This window comes from Pinus tabuliformis, chromosome J, assembly GCF_031772625.1.
Source record: "Pinus tabuliformis cultivar Carrire ecotype Pingquan chromosome J, CPIR1, whole genome shotgun sequence".
Classification (NCBI taxonomy): Eukaryota; Viridiplantae; Streptophyta; class Pinopsida; order Pinales; family Pinaceae; genus Pinus; species Pinus tabuliformis.
Window position 1 is genome coordinate 957623202 of NC_142295.1, and position 9846 is coordinate 957633047.

The 9846-nt window shown below is 37.4% G+C and overlaps 1 long non-coding RNA gene across 1 annotated transcript; it reads left to right on the forward strand.

The window, feature by feature from the left end:
- The first annotated feature begins 7649 nt into the window (after positions 1-7649).
- Positions 7650-9313, forward strand: LOC149229997 (uncharacterized). Its single transcript, XR_016247979.1, has 2 exons — positions 7650-8615; positions 8783-9313. It is a non-coding gene; the product is annotated as an uncharacterized LOC149229997 (long non-coding RNA).
- The last annotated feature ends 533 nt before the right edge of the window (positions 9314-9846 follow it).

The following is a 9846-nucleotide window of genomic DNA, read 5'->3' on the forward strand; positions in this document are numbered from 1 at the left end:
AAAAACTAAATATTTTTCTCAATGTTTCTGATTTTCCGAGATCACACTAAGGTGCAGGGAAAAGAGCATACGCATGAGAAAAATCCTTTCTTTCTGTTTCTGATTTGCCCAGATCGCACAGAGTCGCAGGGCAAAGAGCATACGCAGAAATGAAAGGTATAGATCCGGTTAAAAAAAAGGCTAAATAAACTGAGACCGAAATAAGCAGAGAGAAAATAACAGTAAACTGCAAAAGAAACACTTTATACCTCCCGATCTGAAAAATGACGCAGCTAGGGCTACCGGAAACCTTTTCGCGTGAAACGAAAGGGGTTCCTCACTGGAACAGATGCTCCGAACGCAACAGAGCAGTCCTCTCGACCCGAAAGCAGTCAGAAACAGCAGATCTAGGAAACGACAGCCGCATGCAGTTCTACCGGCTTCAGATTTGGATCACCAACGGACGCGGCCCTCAAATAGCTCTGATACCATGTAGGAATTTACAGGGTAAGTTCCACAGAAAGAATACCAAAAGGACACCGCTCACAACCAGATCTCAAATCAATACACCAGTATTTTTGACGTGGTTAAAACCATCAGAGTGCAAGGAGGGAAACAGTCCACGGCCTGTCCCAACGTGGGTACTACAGGCAATTTATTAATCAAAGAATGAAAATTTACATAAGCTTCTCTCATGCACGGATTACCCGAACAATGACCCTCCATGTGCTTTAAATAGAACTCATGGACCAATCGGGTGTCAAGCCACAGATCAAGTGTCGGTAATACCGAGGTGAGAGTGAACCGTCGGATCACTACATATCGTGACCGTCGGATTGTAAGTTACAAAATGTACAACGGTAAAGAAACACACTTTACCTAACTCTAACCTAACTCTATACTAGACCAAGTTGAACTTAACTATATCCTATGTGTCGGAATATCCTAACAATAGGTACTCATATTTACTTGGATGATCACTTGACATTTGAACAACAAGAAGAGCGAAGGAAAGAATGGGAGAAAGTGAAATCAACAAGGGAGGCAGGAAAATGGGCACGGCTAAAAAATGGGAAAGCTCAAATCAACGAGCATTTAACAAATCAAAAATAGGGATTCGGGCCCCCCTGGGAGTATCTAAACATGGTAAGTTAGAATTGTAGAGGTTAACCATGGAGGAGAGTGTTATGAATAAAATATATTAAATGATGATAATTGTAACACTGATTAGTTAATTAGTAATTAGTGTTGAAGAGACATGTCTAAATGGGACATGGCTTTCCATGAAGAGGCACCTTCCTAGTATATAAGCAGACCCCTCACTCTCATTTGTAACATCATTCTTACTCATACGTTTTAATATATATTTTCTTATATCTCAATGGAGATCTACATATTCCAAATCTTCTTGAGTATTTAACTTGAAGAACGAACTTTGTTCGTTCCATTTCGTATCAGAGCAGTTCGATCCTCTGGTTGCCGCTGCACAAAGCTCGTTCTCTGATCCAGGTCTTTGGCCACCGAAATTTGTCAACTTCGTTGTCGTTGAAGCGTTTCACAACAAGCTTTTGGAGGGTCTCGAATTCGCTAGTTGGCCTTTGGCCATAAAAAAAAAAAAATTAAAAAAAAAAAATATAATAATAATATAAAAAAAAAGAAAAAAAACATATTAAAAAAAAATAATAATAGTAAAAATTTCAAATCACTGATATTTAAAAAACATATACAAAAAAAGTTATATATAAATTAAAACTACCACGATGATCTCTACAGTCGTTATCCACCAGAAAAATTAAAACACACACACACACACACAACCAACCACAACTCCAGCCGATAAAACGATCCACAAGTCGTCGTTGTCACAACATCCGACGATGAACCATCACAACCTTCCACTCTCGTTTCTCTCCACCAACGGACAGGAGCTTGCACCCTGCCGCCACCACAACCACTCATCCATCATAGCACCAATCGCCAATGGAAAGACCCCGTGGTTGCTGACCCACCACGACCTGCCACAGAGACGCTGTGCACCGGTTCCACAATTGTCCATCTCCATGCTCGCTCCTTGAGCTTCCAGCCAAAATTACAGTCACTGTCGAATATAGTTGTTGTCATCCATTCCAGCCGAACCGCTACGATCGATGCTAAGTTGTCGCCCAACTTACCATGTACCACCGCCTCCGCTCTACTTGCTCCCACCAATATCGTTTATCCGCTAGCCTACACTTCTCCCCCATTTGTCGTTGCCACCTTCCAAATAATCACTATGCAACTATAATATTGTGTTGTCTTGTCCTCGCTATGTTCAAACAAAAGCAGACCGACATGTCCTCTATCACCGTCGTTTTGTCACTTTCCTGTATCTAGATCAACCGTTGCCTATTTCCACCAACAGTCACATCATTTTTTTCTCACACCGATTCGCTTCCCCACTGAATGCTGACCATTTCACATGTTTCGATGTGTCTATCTCCAAACTTGACCAACTACCTAACAGTTTAAGCTCATTAATAATATAGTTTATAATATATAGTTAGTTGATATATATATATATATATATATATATATATATATATATATATATATAATTAAAAAAATGAAGTAAAAATAAAATAAAGGGAGTTGGTATTATAAAAAGTCCAGGGTTCATATATAAAGGACATCCAAATATTTGAAGAAAAAAAGTTGGGTTTTTTATAAAATCAAAGGAAATAAATATAAGTCCAAAGGAGTGTTGCTGTAGAAGGAATAATTAACCCCTAAAAGCTCAATTCAAAAGTTTTGAAGGATTAAAGGGGTTACTTTTAAGACCCTAAGTTCACCTTGATAAACACAAATGGAGTTTAATTTAGAATTGAAGGAATGAAGATTTCTGGAAACTTCACGTAATTATGCTTCAGGGCTATTTATAATTAAATGGTTTATTGTGGGAAAAGATGTCACTATTTCTATCTCACCTGCCAAAGATAAAAATTATATAACACCCAAAATCACAAATCAATTAGTGATCCTAGAGTCAAATATAATCGAAAAATTAGACTGTTTTGGCAACAAAAAATATGACAAAACCAATTTACAGTTAAACATTGGGGATTATACATTTATATCGCTATTCTTAGTTCAAACCCTATGGAGCAATCAAGGTGACATTATTTTAGACTCACCCTGGATGGAAACTCTATGATCCTTCATCTTAAATACGAAAATGAAGTTTTTAACATTTTCCTACAAGAAGAAGAAAATAACACTCCAGGATGTTACACTGAAGCCAAATTCAGTAAAATTAAATGACATACAAGATATTTCAAAAATAATTTTTCAAGAAGGTAAAAAAGTACTACAAAATATGCAAAGAGAAATTGACAAGATCACCACTGACAAAAATGAAGAAGTTTTTCGGCTTAAAGACCATAGTGAAAAATTATTGACGCAAATTAAGAAGCTTAAGAAGAACAAGAAGTCATTAGAAAACAAGGTACAACAATTTATCAAGAAGGAAGCATCAATGTAGAAATTCAATTTGACGAAAAGACAACAAATATCGATCTAGTCAATAACACAATTCAAGAAGAGGACAAACTAGTTGAAGTAAAGATGTACTCAGAAGTCGTAGTTCCAACAACAAAAATTCAAGTGAAGATCCATAAACTAACCATTCAACTTCCATAACTAAAGGAAACCAGGTCCTTCAAATAAATCAAGAAAATAACACAAATAAGATAAGAGAAAATCAAATCACTAGAATTCCTTATCGACATCTAAATCACGAGAGTAGGCAACTCAATCAAGCTACGTATTTAGAATAGAAACAACAAACTGATGTTTTGAAGAATACTAATATCAGTGCAATCCACTCATGTGATAACAATTCACACAAGTTTCCAGTCAATGCAAGATTCCACAGAAGATTAATTTAGGATGGTCTGATCCCTATTGAGTGCGACATTTTTGTTTATCACTTAGAGGATCATATAAACTTGTATCAACGAAGATGACAATTCTGAAACGAGAAGACATTCACAACAAAAAAGAGATCAAGCCTTTTCACAAGCAAACTTTGAGGACAAAGCTTTTTGAAGGGGAAGACAATGTTATGAATAAAATATATTAAATGATGATAATTTCAATAATGATTAGTTAATTAGTAATTAGTGTTGAAGGGGCATGTCTAAATGGGACATGGCTTTCCATGAAGAGGCACCTACCTAATATATAAACAACCCCTCACTCTCATTTGTAACATCATTCTTACTCATACATTTTAAAATATATTCTTGTATCTCAATGGAGATCTACACATTCCAAGTCTTTTGGAGTATTTAACTTGGAGAATAAACTTTGTTTGTTCCAGAGAGGACTGGGTTTGGGGCCCATAGCAGAAGGGAAAGACATCATTTTTCTTATGGAAAATCATGAGCATGAAAGTTGCAGGGTTTCAGAATTCAAGGAATACAATAAAATTTCAGTATGGAATAAAGAGATTTGAACAAGTAAAGGGCATGGAGGGATCATAGTTCTAATAAGAGAAAGTTGGAGTGGAATTGTAAAAGTGGAAAAAGAGGACCCAAATAAGTAATTTATATGGCTTAATATGGCAGAGAACAATGCAACAATCAGGTTGACTGCTTGTTACTTTGCTCCAAAAAAATTGAAGTTCTACAAGAAGGAAAACTTAGATAGTGAAGACCCTTATGCTGCTCTAAAAAAAGACATTTATGCCTTCAAGACTCTGGGAGATATAGTTTTAGTCAATGACTTTAATGCAAGGACAACGAACAATCAGTCTATGCAGTCAGGTAGTGATGAGAATAAGGACAACAGTTGTCTTTGGCTAAATGAGAGTGAGCATCACACGTGGGAAAGGTCTTCTCAAGATGGAAAAGGGAGTGTTTCACACTTTGGTGCTGAATTGTTAGATTTATGTAGCCTCTATGACATGGTCATTTGCAATGGCATGAAAGCTTGGCCTAGATCCGATGACATTACGTGTAAAACTTACAGTGGTCAAAATTTGGTGTATTATGTGATTTTCTCCCAGAGCTTTATTTCTAATTTATCAGAGTTCAATATTGGAGCTTGTCTTATTGAGTTGAAATTAGATCATATGCATCTCTGTATTAAGTTGGGATGCACATAAGTGGGATGTAGGTAGAGCAAAACCAACATAGACAGAAGAAAGTTCATGCAAATGGTAGAGTCATTATGAATCAGGAAAATCAAGAGCTCTTTGTTGCTGCTTTGGAACATCAATTTCAAGTGGCAAAAGTCAACTTAGAAAGTGAAGAGGACAATGCAATAATAGAGAACATTGGCAACAATATGGTGATCCCTTTAATCCACAAGGCCTTAAAGGTGTGCAAAAGATCTCGGCCAATGAAGAGAATTTCAAACACTTTTCCAACCAATCCCTAGTTTGATGAGGAGTGTAAGGCTACAAAAAGATCACTTAAAGAGGAGGAGGTAAACAATGAAGGCTTGAAAAAGTACAAATATATGATAAAAAGAAAAAAAAAAGTATGTGACTTCAAGAAGAAATGAATTAATTTCTTTGGGAAAACTTAATCCCAAAAGATTTTGGAGGGAATTACAGTAAAAGAAAAAGCAAATGGATAATAATATCTTGGCTACTCAATGGTTAGAGTATGTGAAGCTTCTATACAAGTGAGAACAAGAGAGAAGTAGCCCTCCCATAATCAACACTTTAGCTATAAGTTATTACATTAGAAGATGTCAAGCGTGGTATTAAAAAGTTAGCAAATGGTAAAGCTCAAGACATTGATGGATTGCAAGCATAATTTTTAAAGTAGGGGATTGAAACCTTGGCTCCGATTATTAAAAAGATCTTCAACAACGTCACACAAAGTAGTTTTCCAACTGAATGGAAAACTAGTGTTGTTATCCCCTTGTACAAAAGTGGAGACATTAATATTCCCTCCAATTACTGCACTATTGTGGTTAATCCTTTTTTTGTAAAGCTATTTGGAAGCATGGTGGAGCGTAGAATTCGCAGTTGGGCAAAAAAGGAAGGTGAAAGAGCAAAAGGACAGGTTGGTTTTAGGTCGCGACATTCTACCATTGATCATTACATCACTCTTAGGCATTTCATAGAAAAAGTATGTGACATATAGGGTGAGGAGGCATTTTTTTGCTTTGTTGATTTCAAGAAAGCTTTCGACATGGTTCCTAGAGACAAGCTTTGGAGAAGAATGGAAGAGATCAAAATTCCAAGCGAATATAGGGCAGTTGTGCATAAGCTCTATGAGAAAGTTAGAGCTAAAATCAGAACTAAGGAAGGCTTTTTTGAATGCTTTGGTAGTGACATTGGGGTCAAGCAAGGGTGCCCTCTTTCCCCCACGTTGTTTGACTTATATATTGATAAGATGGAAGAATGGTTAAGCAGTAACAATGGGGAGGGTATTCAGTTAGCAGGTTATGTGGTGAGACTTCTCTTGTATGCTGATGACCTTATCCTAATTGCAAAATTGACTCATGGTTTGAGAGAGCATTTGAAGGCCTTAGAGCTCTTTTGTGAAGAGGTTGGGATGCAAGTAAACGTTAGCAAAACCAAGATCATGATCTTCTCCTTGAAGAGGAAAAAACAACAGGTTAATTTTATTTTTGAGGGGAAACCCTTGGAAATTGTGGAAGAATACAAGTATCTAGGAATTATTTTTCACAACAGGCTCAATTGGGAGACATGTAGAGCTAAAAGGATTCAGGGGGGATGGAGAGCCTTTTACCTTCTACAGAATAGAGGCAGAAAAATATAATTATGGGATTGGAAGACCAAGAAAACTCTTTTTGGGTTGTTGGTTACACCGGTTGTACTCTATGGATGTGAAGTTTGGGGGAGTAGTATGTCAGACCACAAGTGGAGGCAATTAGAAAGAATTCAAAAGCACCTAATCACTAATAATTTTAAAGTCAAATCAACGGTTCCTTATGAGATCTTGCTAGCTGAGGCTGGTTTATTTCCGATGGAGGCTGAGGCGGTTTTTTGCTTGTTAAGTTACTTAAAAAAGGTTGAAGGCATGGATGAGCATCGCTGGCCTAAAATAGTTGTTGCAGAGGAGTTAACGAGAAGGAAGAAAATTTGGGGGAAACAAAATGACAAGTGGTTGGGTAAGTGGGGCATTAAGTGGCAGGATTGTCCTAACTCTAAAGAGGAAGTTAAAAAATGGGTGCTTGAAAAATTTAGGACTACCATGTGGGAAAAACAGAATGGTCGAAAAAAATCTCTATATGTCAAGTTCAACTCAACATGGTCTCATGATGAAAAGATATATTTGGGTGCCAAAATCACAAGAACAACTAGATTATTTATTAAACAGTTGAGGACCGGGTCTCATCATCTCAGATGTGAAAAAGGTAGATGGACAATTCCAAAAGAAGAGTGGGAAGAAAGAATCTGCATCTTTTGTAGGAAAAGAGAGGTTGAAACAGAATGGCACTACATCATGGATTATCCCACTTATGAGAATATTCATAATCAGTGTAAAAATTTGAACGTGGATTGTTTAAACAAGTTATTCAAGGAAATGAAGCTTGTCAAAACTATCAACTTCTTTATCAAAATTCATGACAAGAGAGTAGGCTTAGAAAAAAGTGCGAAATTATGATGCACTGGACTCCGAAGTCCCTTAAACCACTTGGTCTTGTCAACGTCATTAAAATCCCTTGATTCATTGATTGCTTTTTGAGGATTAGTCCCTTAATTATCACGGTTTTGAAGGTTTTGTAATTGGACGGCTAGCCCCACGTCCTTTCCGATAAGGTCGAGTTGGATTCTCATCATCTCAATCTTGGGTTTTAACCACTGCTCGAACTGTAAGATCCACTCGGATTTTCATCATCTCAATCTTGGGTTTCAACTGCCGATCGACGATCGACTTTTAAGATGCAGAGTACCTGGATTCTATTACAATGATCTTGCTTGATCCTCTGTGAATCTGAGTATCTGAAGCACTGAACTGCTTGGATGGATCTCCCTTGACAATGGTTTGTTCATCAATATACTTCCTCAAAAAACATTCTTCTCATAACATCTTCCATTTCTGCGGAACTATCACAACCATTTCGATATTTCACTTTGTTAAAGCTATTATTCTTCCCCACCGATACACCCACCAACAAACCCCCACAAGCAGAACAGGTATACGCCCACCACAATCCCTGTTCGGAATCTGGCTTAGTCAACGAATCTGGCTTTTCTCAGTCCGATTTATTGAAAACAATCAGAAGACGGGTAACCCTCTTCAGCTGATCCACCCAAACAACACAACAAATGGTTCACTCTTCAGAGACTCGGGATTCACCTAAGATCAGGCACGGAAGATCATTATCAGAAACCCAACTATTCTATCTATTAAAGTCGATCGGTAGTTGAACCCCGAGAATGAGATCATGAGAACCAAACTGGGCTTTATGGGGATGCATTATGCACAATATCTAGATTGCTTACCAACAGTCTAGAGAAAATTCTGATTCCAAGCTCCACAATCTTCAAAGCCTGTTTGCATCAAAGGCTAATCTCACCATGGCTCTAATCAGGCATCTTGGTTCTGATATATGACATTGAGAGGAGGGTGAAACCCAACGTGGATCTTCTGCGGCACTTGGTGGAGTCGAAGGTGAGTTATTTTTGTTCTTATTATAAAGATGCCTCGGTATTCTGAGCCAAAGTGCAAACTTATTGAAGTTCAAAATTGATTGTGTGAGAAATATGGTATATTGGAGGCCTCGATAACGTTTACATATTCTCTAATGGTTGTTAACTATCGCATTCCTGGAATTTTAGATCTGAAATTGAAGCATTTGGCTAGTTTTGGCCTCCCACAAGATGAGTTAAAAAAGCCTATTAGAAAGCGCTCTGTACTACTCAATAGTTTCATGGATAAGATGCAGAAGATCTTGGCTTTCTTGATACACACTGCTGGGCTTCCACCATACATTGTTGGGAATGTATGGGACACATCCTCCAGTATTAGGATTAAGCCTCACAAAAAGGTGTTTAATTCTGTGAGTGCAGTACAACCTTACAAGTGTCTTTCTTGTCTCACTTCTCTGGTTGCTCTAATCAAGAATAAATTGCTTGACAAGTATGTGAATTGCAGTCCTTATTTAACATACCCAACACCCTCTTTGATCTATTGAGGGTTTAGGGTACTACTTGAAACCACCAAACTTCAGCCCAATTTGTCTCTTTGATGCCATATTTGTAAATTAATTGTTCTGATACCTTTCCTTTGTAAATTTTAAGCCCTAGATGGCTGATGTTCTATGTTTCTCTTAATTAAATAAATAAAATCTGAACTATTAATCACAGAAATAATTATTTCTGAAAATCATACATTCACAAGTGTAGCTAAAAATGAACAATGGAAGCATAAACAAAATACAACAATAATTACACTTCCAAATCAGCTTTTCATTTAAATATTCCAAACTTATAATGAAACGCCACAAGCTGTCAAACTAATGGCTGTACAATATACGCAAAAACAGATCTGCACTTTCTGAGATGAAATTGCCTGCTGGACAACTGAGAATCTGCCTGCTTTGTCTCGCTTCTCGACATCGGCTCCTTCCTCATGCTCTGAATATTTCCAACTGATCTCTCTTGATCTCTTGAGCCTTCTTCGTGTACAAAAATGTGTGTTTGAGCTTCTCTCATCTTCTTCTATTTATGCTTTGAGAGAGTTTGCCATGATGGATCTCATGAAATACATTTGTTTTTGTTTTTTATGTGATTTTGTATCATCCTGTCAGGACATATGACTTGGGACCTAGGAAACCGGATTCGTCCTAAACCCCCTGCGAATCCTGAATCCGGCGAATCCGACACGATTCGGTCTGGATTCG